General features: G+C 37.9%; 1 non-coding gene across 1 annotated transcript in view; it reads left to right on the top strand.

Annotated features, from left to right (window-relative positions):
• LOC101052283 (SEM1 26S proteasome subunit) overlaps positions 1–20,827 on the top strand; it is a 258,040-nt gene extending 237,213 nt beyond the window's left edge. The window contains exons 6-7 of the transcript XR_012512125.1: positions 5,608–5,772; positions 7,264–20,827. This is a non-coding gene — a transcript (SEM1 26S proteasome subunit). The remainder of the gene's footprint in view (positions 1–5,607; positions 5,773–7,263) is intronic.
• The last annotated feature ends 3,740 nt before the right edge of the window (positions 20,828–24,567 follow it).

Here is a 24,567-nt window from a genome sequence, read left to right as displayed (position 1 = left end):
ACTGTAGTCTTAGAGTATAGTTTGAAGTTAGATCATGTGATGCCTACAGCTTTGTTATTTTCACATAGGATTTCCTTGGCTATTGAGACTCTTTTCTTGTTCCATGTGAATTTTTAAATAATGTTTGTCAATTCTGTGAAAAATGATGATAATTTGATAAGAATAGCATTGAATCTGTACATCAATTTGGGTAGTATGGCCAAGATATAGTTTGGATATTTGCCCCCAAATCTCATATGAAAGTATAATCCACAGTGTTGGAAATAGGGCCTAGTGGGAGGTGTTTGGGTCATGGGGGCAGATACCTCATGGCTTGATGCTGTCTTCATTATAGTGAGTGAATTCTCATGATATCTGGTTGTTTAAAAGTGAGTGGTACCTCCCCCACATGCCTTGCTCTTTTCTTGCTGTATGACATGCTTGTTCCTGCTTTGCCTTTCACCATGAATCAAAGCTTCCTAAGGCCTCCCCAGAAGTCAAGGAGATGCTAGCACCATACTTGTATAGCCTACAGAACCATGAGCCACCTAAACCTCTTTTCTTTATAAATTACCCAGTCTCTAGTATTTCTAGATAGCAGCACAAGAATGGCCTAATACGGGCCATTTTAATGATACTTATTCTTCTAATCTACGAGCATGGAATGTTTTTCCATCTTATCTATGTTATCTATGATTTATTTCCATGGTGTTTTTATAGTTCTCCTTGGTAGAGATCTTTCACTGCCTTGTGTAACATCTCTTTCTCTCTGTCTCTGTTTTTCTCTCTTACACACATACATACATACATACACACACACACACACACACACACACAATTATAAGCTTCTTTAAACAAGAATGTGTGGTTTTATCCTATTCAACAAGTGGTTGTTGAATGACTTAATGAATGAATTAGTACATTTCATAAATACTTTATTGCAAACTTTATCAAAATATATGTAATTATACAGTTACAATAATTACTTTTTTTTTTCTTTTGAGACGGAGTTTTGCTCTTGTTGCCCAGGCTGGAGTGCGATATTGGCTCACTGCAACCTCTACCTCCCAGGTTCAAGTGATTCTCCTGCCTCAGCCACCTGAGTAGCTGGAATTAAAGGCACCTGCCACCATGCCTAGCTAATTTTTTCTTGTATTTTTAGTAGAGACAGGATTTCACTATGTTGGCCAAGCTAGTCTCAAACTCCTGACCTCAAGCGCTCCACCTGCCTTGGCCTTCCAAAGTGCTGGGATTACAGGTGTGAGTCACTGTGCCTGGACCAACAACTACTCTCTTCAACTGCACTGATGATAGCTCTTACTAATGAGAACTAAATCTGAATGTTTAGGCTTGAACCTGACTCTTGTTCAGGAGACTGTTTCTTATTTCTAGGGAACCATTAGATATAAGACACTAGACCAGATACTGTGAAAGAAACAAATGTGGTTAAAATAAGATTCAAACTTTAATGGAACTTTGGTTTATTAGGAGAGATAAAATTTACACCTGATCATACAAATGTAGTCAAGTGGCAGTTTGAAGACAGTGCATGTAATGAAAATTCAGAAGAGAGAAAGAATGCTTGTTGGGAAGATCAGAGAAGACTTAAAGGATACATTGGTGTTTCAATTATGCATTGAAAAATAAGTACATATGTGGAAAAGAAAATTGCCCACAAAAGAGAGATATAAAACAAAGCCATGAGACGATAAAAATAGTATATTCTACCTTGAATAACAATAATTGGAGTAAAGAAGATAAAGATAGAATGATCCACTGAGATCCCAGGAGCCAGTGAATACGCTCAGTGGTTGAAATTGTGGGAGGCAGGTGTGCAAGCCTGTGCTCAAATCCACAGTGGGTCTCATGGAGAAATCTAACCTTAAAACTAGTTCTTTAGCAAAATTAAAATATCAGTACCTCCTTCTCAGAGTTCTAACATAATAACATTTTGAAAAGCACTGCTACATATTATATTTCATTAATACTGTTTCTTCATTATTCAAAAGACATTGTCTAGTCATAGAAGAAATTTGGACAAATGAATGACACAATCAGAGCTTTTCCTTATTGACAAATTACCTAAGAGATTTGGTGTGATTTGGTTTCCCCTTTTCCTGGTATTTCTGAAATGTCAAATTCAATTTCCTATTCTTCTACATGTCAACCACATATATGTTATCAACCATTAGCCTCATATATATATATAAATATATATATATATATATATATATATATATATATATATGACACAAGATAGTGTATCCAAACCTAAACATTCAAAATAGAAACCTGACAAATTTATGAGGTCCTGGAGCCAGACTGCCTTGGTTGGATATTGTCTTTTCCATGCAATAGTTGTGTGATCTTGTAATGCCATTGAACATCTCTGTGCCTAGTATTTGATGCTATGAGAATTAAATAAGATAATGTATGTCAAGTACTCAACACAGACTTGACACATAGTAAATGCTTCATATATATTAGCTACAGTTCTCTTAGATCCTAACCAGACACATATTAAAGTTAGTAATTTGGTTCTCATGCTCTTTGTTAATAATATGCTATCTTAAAATGGGCTTTTAAAGAGTAATATGTACCTGACATTGAAAGAAATTTAAGAATTGGATTTCAAAAAAATTTTTAAACCCTCATATATCAAAGGACACCATCAAAAGAGTAAAAAGACTCCATACTACCATAGCGAGCTACAGATTCAGGGCAATCCGTACCAAAATGCCAAGGACATCTTCATAGAAATGGAAAAAAAAGAATTCTAAGTTTCATGCGGAACCACAAAAGACCCTGAATAGCCAAAACAATCCTGAGCAAAAGGAACACAGCTGGAGGCATCACACTATGTAACTTCAAGTTACACTACAAGCTAGAGTAAACAAAACAGCAGGGTTCTGACATAAAAACAAACACATAACACATAGGCCCACAGAACAGAATTGAAACCCAAAGATAAATCCATGTATTTACAGCCAACTGATTTTCGACAAAGGCTTCAAGAATGCATATTAGGGAAAAGACTGTCCCTTCAATAAATGGTGCCGGGAAAACTGAATATACAAATGCAAAAAACAAAAAGAAAAAGAAAAAGAAAAAATTAGACCCCCATCTCTTGCCATGTACAAAAAATCAAGTCAAAATGGATTGAGGCTTAAATACAATACCTGACATTGTGAAATTACTGTATGAAAATATCAGGGAACTGTTTCATGGCATTAGTCTGGGCAAGGACTTTCTGGATAGAACTTGAAAAGCACAGACAAAAAAAGCAAAACTAGACAAATGGGATTGCATCAAACTAAAAAGCTTCCATACAGCAAAGGAAACAGTTAACTGAGTAAAGATACAACCTACAGAATGGGAGAAAATGTTTGCAAACTCTGTATCTAGTAAGGAGTTAATATCCAGAATACATAAGAAATACAAACAACTTAATAGCAAAGAAACCAAATAATCCAATTTTTAAATGGCAAAAGATTTGAATAGACATTTTCAAAAGAAGATATAGAATGGTCAACAGATGTATACAAAATGTCCAACATCACTAATCATCAGGAAAATGCAAATCAAAACCACAATGAAATACCAGTTTGCACCCACTAGGATAGCTATAATTTCAAAAAATAAAAATAAAGTTCTTCTTGTGGATGTGGAAAAACTGAAACTTTTATATGTTGAGAGGGAATATAAGATGATTCAGCTATTGTGGAAAACATTTTTGTGATTCCTCAAAACATTAAACTTAGAATTACCATTTAACCCAGCATTTTCACTTCTGGGTATATATCAAAAAGAATTTAAAACTGCATACATGTACATGTATGTTCATAGGGGAACTGTTGGAAAAAGCCAAATTTCTGTCAACTCATGGGCAAACAAAATGTGGTATGTGTGTATAGGGGAATATGATTCAGCCAGAAAAAATGAAGTACTGATACATGCTGCATCAATGAACCTAGAAAGCATTAGGCTAAGTGAAAGAAGCCAGACACAAATGATCACATACTGTATGATTCTATTTTTATGAAAAATATTCAGAATAGGTAAATTCATAGCAACAGTAAGCAGATTGGTAATTGCCAGCAACTGGTGGAGGAAGGAAATGGGGAGCAACTGCCAAATGGGTATGGGATTTCTCTTTGGGTTAATTCCATCTGATGGAACTCTTTTAGAACTAGATAATGCGGCAGTTGCACAACACTGTGAAAAGACTAAATGCCACTGTTCACTTTTAAGTGTGAAATTTTATGTTATAAAAATCTCATTTCAAAAAAATATGAAAACAAAATGATCATATCCATAAGATATTAGCATTACAACCTTTCCTAATTAATTTCTCCTATTTTATACTCTCACAGCATATGTTCCTTCCATCATGGCATGTTATCCCATGTGTTCTATTTAGTTTTCAAAACACATCTTACTATGGAGGTCAGTAAACTAGGTCTCGCTGGCCAGATTTGGCCCACTGCTTGTTTTTATGTGCCCCACAAACTAAGAATTGTTTTTTACATTTTTAAATGGTTGAAAAAATTGAAACAAGAATAATATTTTATAAGACATGAAAATAGTTTGACACTTAAGTTTCAGTATTCGTTCAGATAGCTGTATTAGATTATGGTTACTCTCATTCTCTTACTCTCATTCTACGGTTGCTTTCATTCTACAGTAGCAGATCTGAGTACAGAGATTACATGGCCTGCAAAGCGAAAAATATTCACCATCTGCCCCTTTACAAAAAATGTTGTTGACCCCTGATGTACTGAATCATAATAAGTTTCTAAGTAGAAGTAATCTCTCACAGCACCCAGCCTGGTGATTTGTACTTCTAGAGAGTTGATAAGTGTCTCTTGCATTAATACCTCTGTAAAGTTTTTAATATTCAAATGTGTGCCACAGGATTTCTGTTTCTATATGCTAATAAAATTGAAAAAACTAATTTCTTTGTATTTTTACAAAGTTTGACACCTCGTTTGATATTTGGCACGTGAATTCTACAAGACTTTTTAAAACAGAAACTCCAAGCTGCAATGAGAATATATCATACCCAAAAAGAGAAGTAATTTTGCAGTCTTTTTTAAAAATATGAAATAGATTCTTATGTTGAAATATTGAAAATTACACTAACATGCCATTCAAACTTTAAATGTCAGTACATAAAACTATGTTAGTTTTCTAGCATAAAAATAAATGAAGGATTAAAAAGTTCTGATCCCTAGCATTGCCTCTCTAGAGGATAAATTCAGAACTAGTGTAACATTAGTCTTTAAAAACTTCTAAAATTAATATTTAATTTATTAGGACAAACAGAATTCTATAATCCATTTTACAGAATTACCATGTATGTTCAAGAGAATGTAGGTAAAGATGTAAATACTAAACATTCTGGAGTAGAGTTGGGGGTAGAAAAGAGGCAAAAAAACACAAAAAACAAAAAAAACATAAAGACTAGGTTTTTTCCTTGATTGTAAATGATAAATGATCCAGAATCTTAGTAAGACAAAAATGACACTAAGCAGCAATCACTTATGTTTCTTAAACATTTTTTAAACAAAATTATTCTTTGACTCTTAATATCTTTCATCATTACTTTTATTTCTCTGTTTTGCCCAGGAGATTGCTTGGGTTACATGGACTGACAGTATAATCAAGCAAGCAATCAACCCAGTGAAATTGATGTCATGTGAAGAGCACCCATCTGGAGGTCTGAAGATCTCAGCATGGAGCCAAGCCACCTTGGCCCTATTCTTTCACCTTTCATCATCCATAATGAAGAAGGTGACTACATGGTTTCTGAGATTCTTTCATTCTCATATTCTGGGAGACTAAGTAATAAGTTTAATTCTGACATTTGTAATTGACTATTCAACGGATTTAGCTGAATCACATTTTTATAAATAATATATAGATTAGACTTTTGTATTTATTTTTTCTCAAATATTCTACATTTACCTACTAGTGTAATAGCCCTGTATTAAATAGGGCAGTATGAAAGAGTTTCTGAAGGCTTAAAGAGCTATATAAATATAAGTCATTATTATTAAATAAAATCATACAATGTTAGTGTTAGGGCCAGGAAGTCTTTGAGATAACCTTACATGACTTCATTTCACAGATGAGAAAACTGGTCCAGAGAGGTGAAGTGCTAGAGATGCAAAGATTTGGGCTTTTTCATTATTCTGTATTACCCCATTGACAGTTAAGAATTGCCAGGCCTGGCGCAGTGGTTCATACTTAATCCCAGCACTTTGGGAGGCCGAGACAGGTGGCCCACTTGAGGTCAAGAGTTTGAGACCAGCCTGGTCAACATGGCGAAATCCTCATCTTCACTAAAAATACAAAAATTTGCCAGGCCTGGTGGCATGTGCCTATAGTTCCCAGCTACTCGGGAGGCTGAGGTAGGAGAAATCCTTGACCCCAGGAGGCAGGGGTTTCAGTGAGCCGAGATCATGCCACTGCACTCCAGCCTGGGCAACAGAGTGAGACTCCATCTCAAAAAAAGAATTTCATTCCAACGTATTACTGTCCCTGCATTATTTGCCTATGTTGGCTTTCTCAATTATAATTTTTCTTTTTTGTTCAAGAAACAGTCTGTTTTCTCACGCTCTTACTTTTGTATTCCCATGGCTTGATTTTAAGCTAGTTTCTATGTCTGCAAAACATTATATTTTCTGATTGGGTTTATCAAAAATGATATCTAAGTAATATATTTGTATTTCATCCAAGCATAAGAAGTATACAGCTCATTAAAATTGAGGGCTAATAACACAAAATGAAGAAAAATAAACAAAGATAAAATTAGGGAAAATTGTTGCCTTATCTGGACAATTTTGATATCAGAGTCCTCAAAACTATGGTTTTATAAAGAGACATAAATTAATTTATTAAATCATATCTTTTTAACCAAAAAACCAACAAGAGTAGTAAGATGCTTCTGGCAGAAGTCCATTCATTCAGTCATTCAACAAACATTTATCAAGCCCTGTAAATAGCAAGACCTTTTGGAGACCCTAACTAAAATGCACAGATTAATAAGTTGCTTCCTAAAAAGGAATTTAAGAAATAATAATAATTCATTGAGTCCTTACTGTGCGCCATGCCTTGTAGAGAGTGTTTTACGTGGATGATCTCTTTTCATCTTCAAGACACCAGGATATTAATGTGAACTTTAAGTGAAATACAATATTAAAGCATTTGGTACAGTGCCTAGAACATAACTAGATTATCACAAAACATTAATTTTATTTTGGTCTCCCTTTTATTTCACAGCAGACATCACAATTTTTCCTTCTGGAAGTTATATCCCAAAAAGTGGGGGATTTCCAGAGCTGAATGAATGATACAACCAAAAGAACCTGACGGTTGAACATAAGAAATACCCCTAGACCCAAGGTAAGGCTTAGAGCAGTGGAATGAAGCTCAGCTAAAGGCAGGAATTGAACAGCCACCCATCTGAAGGCACTGGGGCCCAGGACACCCTGGAGATGCTTGAAGGTAAGAAATAAGCAAAGAGGCTCCACCATAAAAGGTTGGAGGAGAAGGGATCTGGGTTCCTCTCAGTCATGTACAAGCTCCTGCAGTGAAGGGAAGCCCAGTTCCAAACAACACAGCGAAGCAAGTGTGGGCAGAGGCACAAATAGCAGATTGGATGCCCCAGCCTAGAGCCTTCAGAGTGTGGCTTCCAGAACCACAACAAACTCCAACAGACTTTCCACAGAGATGGGGAGGAAGTCGCTAGAACAAACACTATCCTGAAACTTGCCCCAAATGTGAACCTAATCAAACCCCAATGTTTTTTTGAGGTTAGAAAAAGCCTGGCTTAGCATTTTTAAAACAATATCTATTTGCCTTTTGTCTCCCATTTGCAGCCAGAAGTGGAAGTTACAAAAACTCATTAAAAACTTTGGGTTTTATTTTGTATTTATTTCTTTACTATATGCTTTGCCTGGCCAAAACCATAAAATGCTGGAATGGCACAAGCTTATTCTCCTGAGATATCCAGATCAAAGTTGTTTGGAACTGCTTGGCGAAATATCTGAATTTTTCCATTCTTATCCAAACCGATGCCTCCAATCCTTTGCAATTTGCTCATATGCATCCACCTTCTCAAGTGTTCTGAGGCATTTCTTTCAGCACACACATTGGCCTTCAAAGGGTAACAAGAAATTGTGTGCTGGCAGAAGCTGTATTTTCAAGTTTATGCCTTCAATTCATTATCCAACAAAGAGAACAAGAACTTCTGGCAATTTTATCCTCTCTATATATTCCATATGGAGTAAAGTATAGGAAGGGTAATGTCAAAGACCCTCTTGCATAGAGATTTATTTGTTGGCAGTATATTTTAAACAACTAAATTATTATCCTCTTTCCTAAGTGTGGAATTCAGTTTGGCCAAGTAAAACTTTACAGCAGCTCATATAATCCAACCAGCAAATTTACTGGGAAACTGGTCTTGTTCCTTTCTTAGTGCCTTAGAGAGTTGTCCCGGGGTGGGGATAGAGGGTAGGAAAACTTGCCCTATCAGATATGTTGTATTTTTGTTGCAGAACTCACATTTTACACTTACTTCCCCGTGGGTCATCCTTATTCTAAGTGACCTTAATCAATAGATGTTAGCATGTTAAGAATATAATGCAGTGCATGCTACAATCTTAATCTTGTCTTCATAAAAATACTTCAATTTATCATCTATAGATTTCTTTTTCCATGGTAATTTTAATCTTGATTTTTTTTTCCAAGAGATACAAAACTAGAGTTGTCCTCACAAAAAAGGTTAACTCTTAGAGAACTCTCCCACCTTTTATTAAAATGAAGAAAATGTGTGATGCTGCCTTACTCAAAGCTACTGAGAAAACATCCCAGTAATGCACCTTCTCACCTGTTACATGTTTTAGCCTCAGTTCTTCTTTGGGTACTTGGGTATTTTTTCAAGTATTCTGCATATCTGTGGCTATTTCTGGCTGTGTATTTGAAACCATCTTCATTAGCATAATTGTTTTCTAATGCCAAATGAAAAACATTTTTATGATCAGATAGATGAACTTCTAAGGTCAGCAAGCCTGTCTCAGTTTCTAATGTTTCCACCATATACAAGTGATTCTTTAGCTTTATAAACCTCCACCTGCTTCTTCCTTTCATGTAACTCGCCTTTGTTCAGTTATTTTTCGCCACCCCTGGAGTGTTTTCAAATATATTTTAAACCCCCAAGCAACCCCATTTCAGCTGATTGACTTCAGAGAACTCTAATGTTGGCCAGGCATTTTGCTGCAACCCCATTTAGACTCAGCAGGAAGAGCAGATTTAAAAGGCAGATTACGTTTTTAGCTTTTTAAAAACTGCTTTATTAGAGAGGCTAAAAGCCACAGTGGTGGTAAGCTGAATTCTTTTGAAATACAAGCAACTTCAAGACATCCAGGGAGCAGCTCCTCACCTGTGGAGCTCCTCCCTTTGGGTTTCAATGATGGCAGGGACCAGCTGGCTCCAAGTATTTTTCTTAAGGGTCCTTGTGGCTCCAACAACAGAATCCCTAAAACCACCAAAGAGGTTTCATTTAAGGGTCAGAGACCTTTGAAAAGCAGCTCACTGAGGTTCCTGCCTCTGGACTTCTGGCAGGCCATTTTATGTGAAAGTGTTGGTTGCATACTGGCTTCTACTGAAATGGAGGGGCTGGCCAAGGGGCAGTAGGTAGGGAACTATGATGAGGATGTGAAAGCTGCTTACAGAAGAGGTGAGAATACCTGTAGGCCTCATTCCTACGACAGGCAGCTGGGAGTCCCAAAAAATGTCTACAAAACTAATGGATGAATGGATGGATGGATAAGATAAATAGATAATTCATAGATAGATAGATAGATTACATTCGGTTAGATTAGATTAGATAGATAAACAGAGGCCACAGTAGTGGCTACTGCTTCACATACCATCTTAAAACATGTGCTACTACTAATCAATGCATTCCTTTTCACATGTTGGGATTTTGTTGGTATTCTACCAAGAACTGCTTATAGAATGGTTGAGTGACCCTGAAAAGAGGCTGGGAATATTGAGATTTCTAGAAAGTCTACAAGATTACATGAGGAATCTCATTTTGTTCAGAGGTTTTGAGATTAAATAAACACAACCAGATTTCAAGAATGTTTGAGGGGAAAAAAGGTACACCAAGAATATCTAAAGGCAAGGTTAAAACAGGATTAAACAGAGATCTCACTAATCATACCAGGCAGACACAGGACATATGTGCTGCCACCCAATCCTTCTGTGCCTAAAGAGAACATCAGAAACCAATCATAACTCACATGCCAAGCCCAGAATAGCCTTAGAATCTTTCTTCGCAGGCTGATCCCATCCTGGATTAAACAGGAGATAGCCCTAAAGATGTACATGAATCAGATTAGAACTCAACACAGCTGGATGTGGTAGCTCACGCCTGTAATCCCTGCACTTTGGGAGGCTGAGACAGGCAGATCGCGTATGGTCAGGGGCTTGAGACCAGCCTGGCAAAGATGGTGAAACCCCATCTCTACTGAAAATACAAAAATTAGCCAGGCATGGTGGAGCATGCCTGTAGTCCCAGCTACTTGGGAGGCTGAGACAGAAGAATTACCGGAACCCAGGAGGCAGAGGTTGCAGTGAGCCAAGATCACGCCACTGCACTTCAGCCTGGGAGACAGAGTGAGACTCCATCTCAAAAAAATATGTAATTAATTAATTAATTTAAAAATAACAACCCAACACAAATTCCCACAGACAAGACAAACAGGTGGCAAAAGCGAGTGGAGCCAGCAGAATGGGAAGGGGAGGAATGTCAAGTGCATGCCCTACCAGCACAGGGCAGTAGGTGCTCAGTTTCAGAAGATGTTACCTTAACAGGAATCAGGGACTTGTATCACCAGATTGTTTTAAAGAGCAATTGAAACCAAATTTTTACTTGGAATCTCTTGATTTTTAAATGCTGGATCCAATAAAGGGGGGAGAAATTGATGCCATGTAAACCAAACAAAATACGTTTGCAGAAAAAAATAAAAAGGCACCTGCTTATTAATGTAACCCCCAGGCTTAGGAGAATTGAAGGAAGTTTTCACTTTGCTCTTGTCTTGCCTGAACCACCTTGCCACTATCCGAAGTTTAAAAACAAAAGAAAACCATCTCACCAGGGCTTGCAGAGGGCATGTGACAAATTGCAGAAAATTATAGCCAACATTTTGTGGTTGCTGATCTTCCCTAGGTTACACACTAGCAGAGAGCTGAAAAAAATAGGCAAACTTCAAAGATCAAAGTTTTCATGCTGCAAAGGGGACTTTTCAACCAGCTTGCTTTTGTCTGGTTCCTCCCACCCCCAACCCCTTTTTGTCAATCACAAAGCAGTTGTTGCAAAGTTCAGATTCTGACATTGTCAGAGACTAATCATGCCTTTCACTCATAGCTTATTTCAGTATTCCAACCCTCTAGGTCTTGGTCTCTTTTTGGGCTGTTTACATACAATTTCCTTCTGGGTGGAGCTTTGTTTTTTCTTTCCTTCTTTTGGGGCTGTTGTTTTTTCTTAAAATAGGAGGTCATTTCAGGCAGAAATGTGTTTTCGCCTCTCTGCTTCTTCTATGACTGGGACTGGGGCCCTTTTGGAAAGAAGGAAATTTCCACTTTGTTTACAAGGAGGGGTTGGTTTTCTTTGGATATCCCATCAATTTGCTGGGTAGGGAGTTTGGTGTTCCTAGGATTATCTTAGGAAATCAGAAGTCATTTTAAAGGTACTTCTTCATTGTTGTTAATGTTACACTCTCTGTTTTTCTTATTCTTTTTCTCTAACTTGTTCACATTTTTCCAATGAACCTAAGCTTCCTATATGTCTGTCCTTGCATTCCAGCTTTCTACCCTAATTTTTTAGCTTTAGATGTCAATCTGGTTGTTTGACCAACATTCTGGACCAATTCCAGCATGAGTCACAGTTTTATACTTTTAAATGAAAAAGTAATGTTCCCCTTCTCTTTAAAATGCAGCCATGACCCATTGCCATTGCTGCAAAAGGTAGACTTGATTGTGTCTATCTCTCTGCTATATTCTCCCACCTTCATGGACCACGTGTCAAGTGATTCATTATCCACATACAATAATGTCAGTAGGCACCCAGGTGGGAGTGAACTGTTCTAAGCCTTACTCAGAGTTTACCCTTGACCTCTAGAAGAATGCACTCCAAGAAAATAGCACATTAACTGAAAAAAAAAAAAAAAGTTTCCAAAGCCAACAGAATAAAATCCTTTAAGGCATATCTTATGATGACTTTAGTAGGTTTGAGGCCAAATAAATATTAAATTTAGAATAATTTATTCAAGACCACTCCCAACATGTGATTTATTTAAAATGGCATGTTTACTAATATATCATGCTAAAAAAACCCTCAATTAAATGGAATCAAGCAATCCCATCTCAGAGTTTGATTGTTCAGAACCATTCCATTTCATAAATGTTTATTGTTCATTCTAAACCAAGGAAGTAAGGTAAATAATGACAAATAAGGTCTATGACAAGGATTGAGAACAAGAAAGGCAGTTTAAGATAGTGATTAGAACCATGCATTTGGAGCCAGGCCTAGGTGGGTTGGGTACACATCAGCTAGTACCAATGCATCTCAGGCAAGTTACTTACTATGTCTGTTCTTCAACTGGCTCAGCTGTAAAACAGAGATAATAACAGTGCCTGCTTCATGGAGTTGTAAATGACTATGTTAAAGACCTAGTAAGTGTTCATTACAACCAACAACAGCAATAATTTCCAACCTTCATAGGGCACCTTTATTATGTATGAGGTACTGCTTTTTCTTGAATAATTCTATGAAGCAGGTATCATTATTATTATCCTCATTTTACCCGTAAGGAAATTAGAGACTCAGAGAAGTTAAGTAACTTCCCCAGGGTCACAGAGCTACTAAGTAACCACTCCAGGATCCCAACCTAAGTGAACTGGCATAGAGCCTGAGCCATTAACCACTATGTAGCTTTTAACATCCTTTTAATTTGTAATGAGTCTTCCCTATTCCAAGAGTTTGTTGTCCTAAGGTCATTCTATCATTAACTCAACTTCCTATGTTGCCTATGACTGCATAGGTGTTGTACACTGAGCAGAGTTGCTCAAAATGTCAAATGTATTTTCCATAAAACAGTCTCTCTCTGTGTCTCTCAGTCTCTGTCTCTCTCTCTTTCTCTCTCTCTCTCTGTCTCTCTCTCTCTCTCTCTCTCTCTCTCTCACACACACACAGAGTACCCTCACTGTACCCTACTTGTTAAGTCAGAGCAGTAAATGATGGATTTAAAATATATATTCTACAGTATAAAAAAAGGAAGCAGTTTCTAATTCATTTTTGCCTTTTAATTAGCCAAGAATTCGTTATTTAAAACCTCTCATTCCTCCTAGCATTCTGGTTAACTGAGATTTTTTTTGTTATTTTATTCCTACAATGAAATAAATACATGTGGTAGAAATTACAGTCAAATAGCTTCCATTCCAAAAGGTACAAACTGCTCTAATTTATCTAGTTTAGAGAAGCAACAGTTTTAGAGTAAACTGTTGGTGAAAGTCCAAGTAACATTTTACTGCCCTGAGAAATGAAATTTGAAGAATTGGAAGGCGTAGGAGGTCATGACGCCAGAGATGGAAATATAAAATAGGGCCAGCAGTTTGTCACAGTGATACATTCTGATAATCAAAAAGTTAAATATCACAGGATATGTTTGCAAATCTGTTACAATATACTGTGCTTATAAAATATATAAAATATGCTGTGCTATAAATATTACTTATATTTTATTGTATATTTTATGTATACTATATTATAATATGCTGTGCTGTGTATATGACTTATAGTTTATTATATATTTTATGTTACCACACATGACCTCATTTGATTTGCACAGGAGAAATAGTATTAGATGAGATAGGCAGTAGAAATAATATCAATCCACTTTATGTAGGAGGAAACTGAGGCTCAGAGAGCCAATGACTTGGCCTAGATCTCACAACTTCTTATTTGCAGAGCCAAGACTTATCATTTTTTACTATTTCTACTAAGTTACAATTCTTACTGGCACTTTTGCTGAGCCTCCCTTGACAGTTTCCTTAGACCAAAATGGCTGTTCTCCAAGAAAGGGGTGGGAACCAGGAATGATTTTTGTAGGGAAAGGTCCAGAGCAAGAGGTGGTAGTGCATGGGTACACCCCTCTCAAACCACCTCAGAAGGTTAAGCAGGGCTGGAGGAGAGGAGGTCATTGGCAGGAGAGAGGAAAACTACAAAGCACAAATGTCCCAACTTTCCCACATCTGGCTATGCTCATCCCACATTTTATTTTGTGTTAAAACTATTGGCTCTTGATTCAAATTGCAAGGGTTGAATCCTGGCACCACTCTTCACTGAGCTCTTTTTGCCTCATTTTCTTGTTGGTAGAATGGGATTCATAACTATCCTGATTTTGTAGGATTGATGTGAGAATTAAATGAGAGAGCCGAACATGGTGGCTCGTGCCTGTAATCCCAGCACTTTAGGAGACTGAGGCAGGAGGATTGCTTGAGGCCAGGAGTTTGAGACCAGCTTTGTCAACATAGTGAGACCCTGCCTCTATTTATTAAAACAAGAAATAAATATGAATTAAATAAGAGAACCATGTAAAGGACTTAGCATTCTGACACATGGTAAATACTTAATGAACACCAACTATCATCATGATTATTGTTCATGCAGAGCTGAGTGGCAGAGCCAGCATTTGAACCCAGCCAGCCCAACTCCAGAGACCAGTTTCTTAGCCAAAATTCCTGTTGTCTTTGTACTTGCTGTGTCCATCTGTCTGGAATGCACTTCCCTTAGATATCCATCTGCACAGCTCTCTTCCCCTCTCCATTCAGACCTCTGCTTGAATATCACTTCCTCTGAATGACACTTCTTTGCTGCCTAATCTAAAACAGAACTCCTTATGGATCTCTATCCCTTTAATCTGCTTCATTTTTTTCATAGCATGCATAGCAACGTAATACAATATTGATGTTGATTTGACTTGTCATGGATTGCTTTCTCTACTACTAGGAAGCAAGCTCCATGAAGGCAAGGGCTTGGTTTGGCTCACATATGTGGCTTTTTTTGCCTAGAAAGTATTCAGTTGTCTGTTGCATAAATGTGTATATTGATGAGTAAAACATTCATTGACAGTGGCAACTAACATATGGAATCACTATCAATAGAGATACCAAAATATGAGTAAGATCTAGTTCCTACTCTTAAGAGACTTATACTTTAGCTAGGAAGGGACTCTGGAAGGGTTATTAGAAACTCACCCAATCGTTATGACAGAGTATGCCAAGGTTGAATGAGGGGCACTGAACCTCTGGGTGCTCCACCCTGAGTCTAATCTGCAGTCTTATCCATCAAATGAGTCTAACAGTCTATTCTTCCCTGAGGAAATGTTCTAGAAGCAAATATCAAATCAAATGATAGAATTTCAGAAAGCATTTTAAGAGAGTTTAAATGCTCAAGGCCCACTATCTCTATGAAATTAGACATACTATTCTGTGGGAGGTGACATTCTCCAGAAGACTATGGAAATAGTATTTCTTTGGTGTAATCTACTCCCTAAAGTAAACTAGGGAAGTAGTTATTTTACAGTTGCTAAAGATCTTGAGAGATTGAAAAGCAGAATAGGCACTCTGTCTCATTAAGCCCAAACTACTGGACTGTGTCTCCTGTGTGAGTCATTAATCAATCCCATTAAGTTATAATTCTTTGCCAAGCTAAGAAAACATGACCCAAACAGTAGTGAGCATTTCCTCCCCCTTGCCACTTACCCCTAAATGTGAAGAGTGATCTTCTAAAAACTTCAGTCTTCCTGAGATTAGCAGGTCTGCAAAATGTCCACTGCATTTGTCCAAGAGAAAATGTGCCAAAAGGGATGAAGTGAGAGAATGCCACTTGATTCTGGCCACTCACTCTCAAAGCTTTTTCCACCTCCGGGATAAAGCAGTGCAGAGCTACACAGGATGACAAGACCGAAATAAAACAAATCATTTACAACATGATTTCCTGCTGAGCAGTGTTCTGAGCCGTCCCATGGTGGATAGTGCCTAGCTAACACAGAACAGACCCTAGGCTCTTGAATGGAAAGTCCTTTTAGATGACAAATGACACTGTGTGTACTGTTGAATGGCGACCACAGAAAAATGGTGTGATATAATGGAAACATTAATGATTCCAGCTGAGGAAGACTATACTGTTCTTCATCAGAGAAGCTCACCTTGATCTGGTATGATGGGCCAAAGCAATAAGTAGCCACTGGGGCAGTCAAATCCACATTCACAATAAAAGGCCACAGCAATGCCCAGTGTGACTTATTTAAAGGGAAACACAATTGAACATAAATTATCAAGTGTCTGGGATATGCAACATTATGGGATAGGGTTTAAAAAAATAAAGATGCACAAGACACCTTTCTGCCATGAGGAGGAAAGTGCTGACTTAAATGTGACCTCATTTAATTTGATCCTCATAGAATCCAGTAGGTAGACGCGAGTTTTATAAACCCCATTTTACAGATAAGGAAGCTGAGGCTCAAAGTGGTAAGTGATGTGCTCAAGTTTAATTTGAGTGAGCTCTAGAGCTGGAACGTGATCTCAGATCCTGGATTCTTACCACTGTAACACCTGCATCTGGTCCATCTTTAGACAACAGAAAAAAAAGCAAAGCCTTCATTCAAACATATTCCCAAGGTAAATTAGAATTTGTGTGACATGTTTAAACTTTTAATCACTTCAGTATGTCATTGCAACACTATTTAGCTATCTTTCATAAAGCCTTGATATGACCAAATGACCAAAATAACTAGATGATGGCAGAATAGAAGCTCTGCTTTCACCCACAAAACAATCCAGGACTCAGGAATGGCAGGCTGCATCTTGAGTATTCACAACTGAGGTAAATCTAAAACCTTTGCTCATTGGGGCATTCCAAGGCTTTGGGGGGAAAAAGTACCTCTTCCTCAAGTATTGACTGGCAATTTTTCTTCATCCACATGATCCTGGTTTGACTGGATCACCAATAATGTTTTTGATAGAATTGAAAATTTTATGAGCTTTCCCTCAAGATGGACTCAAGGAATGCTTAACATAAAGATACAAATATTATAGAGCTGGAGAAATTTTAAAAATAAAACTAATAAAAAGAGTGATCTGGGTCCCAGGAAGATTAGAGGATCTTTAAATTTGATTTTTCTCGAGGCTGAACACTAAACAGAATTCATATAGTTTATTGTTGGGGCTATCTTTAACTTCCTTCACCTGGCTTCCCTTTTGTACACTTTTATTGTACTTGCAGTTCAAATCTCATTTTCTAACTTTTTTTTTTTTTGAGACAGAGTTTCACTCTTGTTACCCAGGCTGGAGTGCAATGGCACGATCTTGGCTCACCGCAACCTCCGCCTCCTGGGTTCAGGCAATTCTCCTGCCTCCGCCTCCTGAGTAGCTGGGATTACAGGCACCCGCCACCATGCCCAGCTAATTTTTAGTAGATATGGGGTTTCACCATGTTGACCAGGATGGTCTCGATCTCTCGACCTTGTGATCCACCCACCTCGGCCTCCCAAAGTGCTGGGATTACAGGCATGAGCCACCGCGCCCGGCGTTTTCTAACATTTTTTATCATCATCAGGTGTTGTGCCTTTATCATTACAGTCATAGTAGCACTTTTATCTCTACCTCTATTTCTAATGAAACAACGTTTTTACCCTATATTATTGTACTTATGTATATTTTTATATCACCTCTGAACTTAAAACTTCTTGAAGAAAGTTATCTGTAATAGAATATTGTCTCTAACCAGCACAAAGTCTTGAATTTGACAAGCATCCAGTTTATTGAATAGAGAATTAATCTTTCTCTGGTTTCCACTGACCCCTCTATCTTCATCAGAGGACTTCTGTTGGACGTCAGTCCAGTCTTGTCTACAGAAGGTCCCTTTTTGTCAGTCTGGTCTATTGAAGGTCCCTTTTTTTCTTTCTCCAGCTCCATAATATTTTTGCCTTTATGTTAAGCATTCCTTGAGCCCATCTTGAGGGAAAGCTCATAAAATTTTCAGTTCTTTCAAAAACGGTATCGGTGATCAAGTCAAACCAGGATCATCTGGATAAAGAAAACTTGCCAGTCAAATTTGAGGCAGAGGTACCTTTTTGTCCCTAAAACATTGGAATGCCCCAATGAGCAAAGGTTTTAGATTTACCTCAATCCTGAATCTTTGGATCCACTGGCAAATTGGGGACCCCTGGCAAAACATGCCTGAAAGAGAGAGATGGGAGTTGGGAAAGAGAGTAAATCAAGAAATTCAGTATCCTCATTTTATATATGAAAAAAATGGAAGCCCAAAATAGCAATGTAATTTGCCCAGACTCACCCAGCTCTTGGTGAAAGACCCTAGACTAAAACCCAGGTGTCCTGTCTGCCAGTCCTCTGAGGTAACTTCTCTTTTTTTCCACCATCCCAAACTGCCTCTTCTAAAGAAAATAAGTCCTGCTGATATTTTAGTTCTTGTTTTTATTAAATTAGTTTGCGTGCTTGGCTCCTTGTCCTGCTCTCATGCCTGTCCAGAGTACTGGGCCACTTGGAGCTAGGAGTGTCAGTCCCCAAGGCTCCAAGAGGTCACCATCAAGAGAGAAGGCACTTGTTTCACATCCTTGGGCAACATCACCTTCCCTACTTAGGCAAAAAGATGATCCTTGTGTTAAGTCTGTCAGTCTTGAGTTCCTTGCTGGCTAGCAGAGTTAAGAGATCATGCCCAGGCTTATGTTGGTCAAGTAGAAGCTAATATGCCGCCTGCAGGTCAGGTGACATTATGCTAAATCTGGCATCATTTGATTTGTTACAAATAAAATTGTTTTATTGGAATCCTTTATGGTTATGTTAGTGTCTTATCGACCTCATCTTTTTCTAGTCCTATCTTCTTTTTTTCTTTTCTTGGCCTTCCTGGTGCCTCATATTTATTTGTTTTAAGATGTGAGTGAGGGATATTACTTCAATTTTTTAAAAACACCAAAAACACTTTATGTAAAAAAAATAAATTTATCAAATTCAATTTATTAGAGCAAGCTGCAGTGGAAAAAACCCTAGATATGAAATCAGAAGATTAGAGTTCAAATACAGCCTTTCACCTGCTAACTTTTGCCAATGACTGAATTTCTCTGAGTCTTAGAATGCTCATTTGTAAAACAGAGATAACAATTCAACAACAGGCTGGGCGCAGTGGCTCATGCCTATAATCCTAGCATTTTAGGAGGTTGAGATGAGTTGATCCCCTGAGGTCAGGAGTTCGAGACGAGCCTGGCCAACATGACGAAAACCGATCACTACTAAAAATACAAAAATTAGCCAGACGTTATGGCACATGCCTGTAGTCCCAGCTACTTGGCAGGCTAAGGAAGGAGAATTGTTTGAACCCAGGAGGTGGAGGTTGCAGTGAGCTGAGATCATGCCACTGCACTCGACTAGTTGAGTGAGAAGTCATTATTGAGTCTGGTGTGATGCCTGTCATGGCACATAGGATCCCACTCCACGTTTGCTGCATCTGAACTCAGAGGATTTTCAGGATCATAAGAGCTTTGTTTGCCATACCTGCCTTCACTATTGCTCCGGTTTCTCTTTTCTTGTACCATTAGCACATTTCATATTGTGTTACAGAAATGCCCAATTCATATAAAAAATCAAATTTAAATAAGATCATGGAACATGTTATGATACTGCTTATTATGTAGGCACATTTTAAGAGCTGAGTAAGGTAAATTTATTCAGGAGAAATATATTAAATATTTGTCCAGTACAGGCAAACTTGCACTTAAGAGGGCAGCAGCAGAACTTCGGACATCATCCAAGAAAAACATTAAATGGCATGACTATAAAGCCTTTCAGCATGTACTAGAAAATAAACCCATCCCGAAGTTGAGCATGAAAGAGGTCCTAGATTTTTTTCTTTTTTATGAAGATCAAAATGTCAGTCTGAACAATAATTTTTTTAACTGAATAAAGGCAGCATTAATTTTTTAAATTCAATTCAAAAACTATTAAAATGAGTAAGTTATCAGAAAGTACGCCATAATCCATATGTTTTCTAACTATGTTTTACCTTCTATTTGTACGTAAATTTCAGGTCATGTGCAATCCTTTTTTGAATTCTATTAATTCTTCCTTGCCTTGTGTTGTAAACGTTTGCATTGGCTTAAGTGGCGGCAGAACAGTTCATCATGCTGCTGGCTGTTTAATTAACTCTCCTCCTAACTCTACATGTTATTTGGAGGTTGAATTGAATTTTGTGATTAAGAGGTTGTTTTTAATAGCTCCTATGGTTTTACCTTCAAAATTCCTTTGCACTCCCAGTCCCAGTGACCATTTCAGTCATGCAGGGTATAGCAATGATGCGTAAAGCAAAGACAGACAGGATAAGTGATTGAAACTGCTCTTGTTGGGCAGGGGGACAATGAGGAGCAGGGGAAGCACAAAACAAACCAAAAAACCTGGTTTTTATATCTGCTTTCAGTTATTGAATTGAGTGATTATTTGGTTCCCTTATGTGAATTTATTTCACCCGCCAGTTATTCTAATTCTGTATTCCTTTTGGCCAGGTAGACATAGACTAAAAATGCATACAGGAAAGAATTCTGGACTTATTTTAATGGGTGCCTATCAGCATTTGGTTATACCCTGTCTTGTTATAAAAAGAATCTAAAGCAGCTCACTTTGGGGAGTTTTCTGGTCTTTAACTTAAGGTCTTTAACTGCAATTTTTTCTGGTTTTTTTTTTTTTTTTTTTTTTTCAGTTTCTGGAGTATTTCTGTCAGCTATAGAAGTTAATTATATTTCCTAGAATCTTATAGTTATATAATATTTTAATTCCTATTTGCTCTGCTCTCTATAGAAATAGGTTTGACATGAACAGTTTCATATCAGTGTTGAGGGATTATAAATGGGCTCACATGTGTCTTTGTTTTATTTTTTGTGTAAATACAACTTGGATGGAGCATTATTTTTTCAACCTTCTAAAGTCACAGACCAGTGTACCAATCAGCTAAGAAACAATAGGTGAAGCTAAGAAAAAGCTAAATGTTGAAGATTGTTGAATGCAGGGCTTTACAATAACATGCAACTACCTGGCCTTTGGAACACCAACTGTGTAGGACTGGGAATAATACTAGAAATGTCCCTTTGTTCACTGCAATGTGAAATCATTCCACTGCAGTGTTTGCTCAATAACCAACCACATGCATTTTTGTTTTTGTCTTTTTGTCTGTTCCTTTTAATATTTACCGTGTGTAAAACTTCTGTATTCTGCACTGTGGCAGGGAGGTGTTTTGGAGATGGGAGGAAAAGGATCTAATCCCTAGCTAATATAAATCTTCACACTTGCATGGAACTTCAGAATTGACAAGCTGTTTTTCCACGTAAGTGAACTTCTCTGAGTCTCAGAATGCTCAACCTAGTGAGGGAGATAGGACAGAAATGAGTCTTCCGTTTTATAGAAATGAAACTGAGACTCAGAGATATTGTGACGTATCCAAATTCATCAGACCTGGAAAAGTGAAAGGCCCAGATATACCCATCCCTAATCCAACTCGCTTATCACCATTTCACAGTTGTAATGAACAATTTTCACTAAGTAATTTCTCCCTTTGAGAATGTTCTATAATTTCTAGTTGCACACTGGTTTTACAACAATCCAAGGCAAGAAGAAATCTTTGTGTTTGTGAAATGACTTTTTTCTTTGATGTGCCTTTACTCTCTGTGGAATGCACCCAACAGTGAATTTTCCCCTGCACTGAATAGCTCCTTTTATTTAGTGAGATGGTACCTCATAGAGAGGGAGACTTCTCAAAACAGCTAACAGATTGGGGCTTCCTAAACCACATCTTGAGGGACAAGAAACATTGCCCTCCCTGGCTGGTGGTAAAGCTTCAACAAGCCCAGGTGGCTTTTCCCCTGGATTCCCATATTTCCGCTCTTCACTCCGCCAAAGTCCACATTCCTTTCCCTGTCACCACACACAGTTTGACCCCAGGCCAGGGTGGCAGCTTCCTCAGTCCCTTTGAGGCCACAGCCAGTGCTGCTCTGTAGACTCATTGGCAGTGGGCATTTGGGGACAGCTGCTGCCTGAGCCCTCCTGCAGCCCCTGCACCTTGCCTCACAATTGGTCTTGTGTTCTCCTGGGCTCCTGGGAGGAAGACCCATCCTGCTCAGCCCAGGCCTCCCACCAAGTGTGTTACTTGGGGCCCTCCACCAAAACAGGATGGCGGTTGAGTGTTGAGATTACCTGACCACCATTACCTCTTCCTTGTCTCCCAGCTGCTTAATTCAGCCAAAAGTGTCAGGACCTCATCCCTGAGAGATTTGGGTTGTTGTTTTGTTTTCTTTTGTTTCCCAGAACAGGAAAAACATGAATGTTTTTTCTCTCTCTGTCTCTCTTTTTTTTTCCCCTGTGCTTTTTTGAAAAGACATGAGGGGTTAGCCCAGTGTGAAGATATATTTTTGTATCTAGTTTGGTGGCACAACATCGGGGAAGCCTTTGCCCAAATGTCTGAGAACCTTTTCATTGTAAAATCCTGTGATGAACCACTAATGAGGAAGAAGGATGCCATCAGCAGCAGGGCCAGAGTACAACAGCACCGTCTACTGGACAGAGGCTGAGTTTGTTGATGGTGTTCCATGCAATGGCCATGAGGAAAATATGGCTAACACTCTGGGCTAGGGTGCAGGGAGAAAAGCCATGAAAGAGGACATGGCCCTTTCTAAACATAGTAAATCCCATGAGAGGCAACTGCCTTGTGGAACTGTTTACCAAACAAATTCCAGGCCTTGAGAGTTGTTCTTAAAAAAAATTTCTAAAAATTTATTCCCTATACACGCCTGCAACCCCCATTCATCTGCTGTCATTTTTATGAGGCTGCTTTCACTATCAATGCTTACTAAACACCCTCTCACCTTGACAACCCTACATTCATTCCTTTATTCATTCATTCAGTGCCAGGTCCTGTGCTAGGCATTCAAGGTATAATAAGTAAGACCTGGCATCCTTAAGCCATTCTGTAGTCATCCAGGACTGGACCTGGGCAGGAATTCCTGTTACAAGTCTTTTTTTTATCAACTTCCTTTTAGTTTTGTTCTTTCTTTCAGTTCCCCTCTGAGCCCTGCTCTATTAACTAGGTAAAATGTTTCTTATCCCATGTAAATTCAAACTCTTAAATCCTTAAAATGACTATTCAAGGATGATCCTAATGTTAAGACCTAATGTTAAGATCGTTAGCCAATTTGACAGATACATGGAAGTCAAAGAGGAATGGGGTATTGATGTATGTCCCTCAACCAATCATTATAGTTGGTAGCTGCCTTTTTAATACATACAAATGGCTGGCTCTGGCCAACAGCTTAAAATACAAAGAAAGCTTGAATTTCCATAGGCATAATTATTTGGTATGAATGTCTTTTTTATTTTTCATTATTAATGAATTTGTAAAATATATAGCCAAGCCTTTAAAATGAAGTTGGCCACAGCAATATCACCAGGAAGAGAAAATAAATAATATTATTAACAAAGCAAGAGGCCTCTCTGTGGCTGTTGGGAAAATTAAGGAAAGTAGAAACTGAAGCCAATGTATTCATTATTAGAACAAATATGCTCCTCGGTGGAGGTTATTGTCAGGATGACAGGTGACCACTGCCCAAGACTTTCTAACAGTTCAATGAGGCAAAGCCCAAAGTACAGTCACAGACTCAAGAGACTGAAAAAGTTTTTGGAATCCCCTCATTCATCTCTCTTTTTTAAGCAAAGCCAAACCAACCCAGACCAATTATACCAATCTCACTGTTTAAAATTGTCTAGGGAAATGAGTTTATAAATTCTGTTAGAGCCCTATCCTAGTAGTTAAAATATACACATCATCAAAAAGTTTTTTCTAATGTTAATTTAAAGCCCCAGGTTAAACTTAAACCTGTTTCCCAGGAGGTGGAGAAGGGGAGAGGAGGGGGAGTAAGGAGGAAGAGCAACAATTAATCGATTTCTTCCTTAGAATAATAGCATGTGTATTCTTGAAGCCCAAGTCTAATTCCATTTATAAATATTGCTTTCCCATTATCAGCAATTCGATTGATAACTTGTTTCAAATGAGCCATAATTGTTCATTAAATGTGTTAATAACTCACAGTGCATGGCATCTACAGTCACAGAGCAGCTTCTTGGGCTTTATCTGTTGTCTTTTACATGTATTCCGCAGAGAATGATGCATGATTTGAATATTTGTGGGTAGCTATTCGTGAATGTGTTTGCTGACTTCCATCATTGAAACAGTCACAAGTTTCAAGTTAAACTGGAAGTCCTTGGTTTCTCATTTCTGCAAAGATTATAAAATTTTGAGGTAATGATAGCAGTGTTTCTAGAAATAAGAAACAGTCACCCATGTACCTCAAACAGTGTTTATTACATAGAGAATAGTTTCTGCCGAAACTACTTCTACCATATATTTTAGGATTCATTTTCCTCCTTGCCTGGAGTGTCTGGGTCCCAAAATCTAGAATAGCA

The sequence above is a fragment of the Saimiri boliviensis genome, chromosome 10 (assembly GCF_048565385.1).
Source record: "Saimiri boliviensis isolate mSaiBol1 chromosome 10, mSaiBol1.pri, whole genome shotgun sequence".
In the NCBI taxonomy this organism is placed as follows: Eukaryota; Metazoa; Chordata; class Mammalia; order Primates; family Cebidae; genus Saimiri; species Saimiri boliviensis.
The sequence above is the reverse complement of the archived record's forward strand: the minus strand, read 5'-3'. Positions and strand labels throughout refer to the sequence as shown.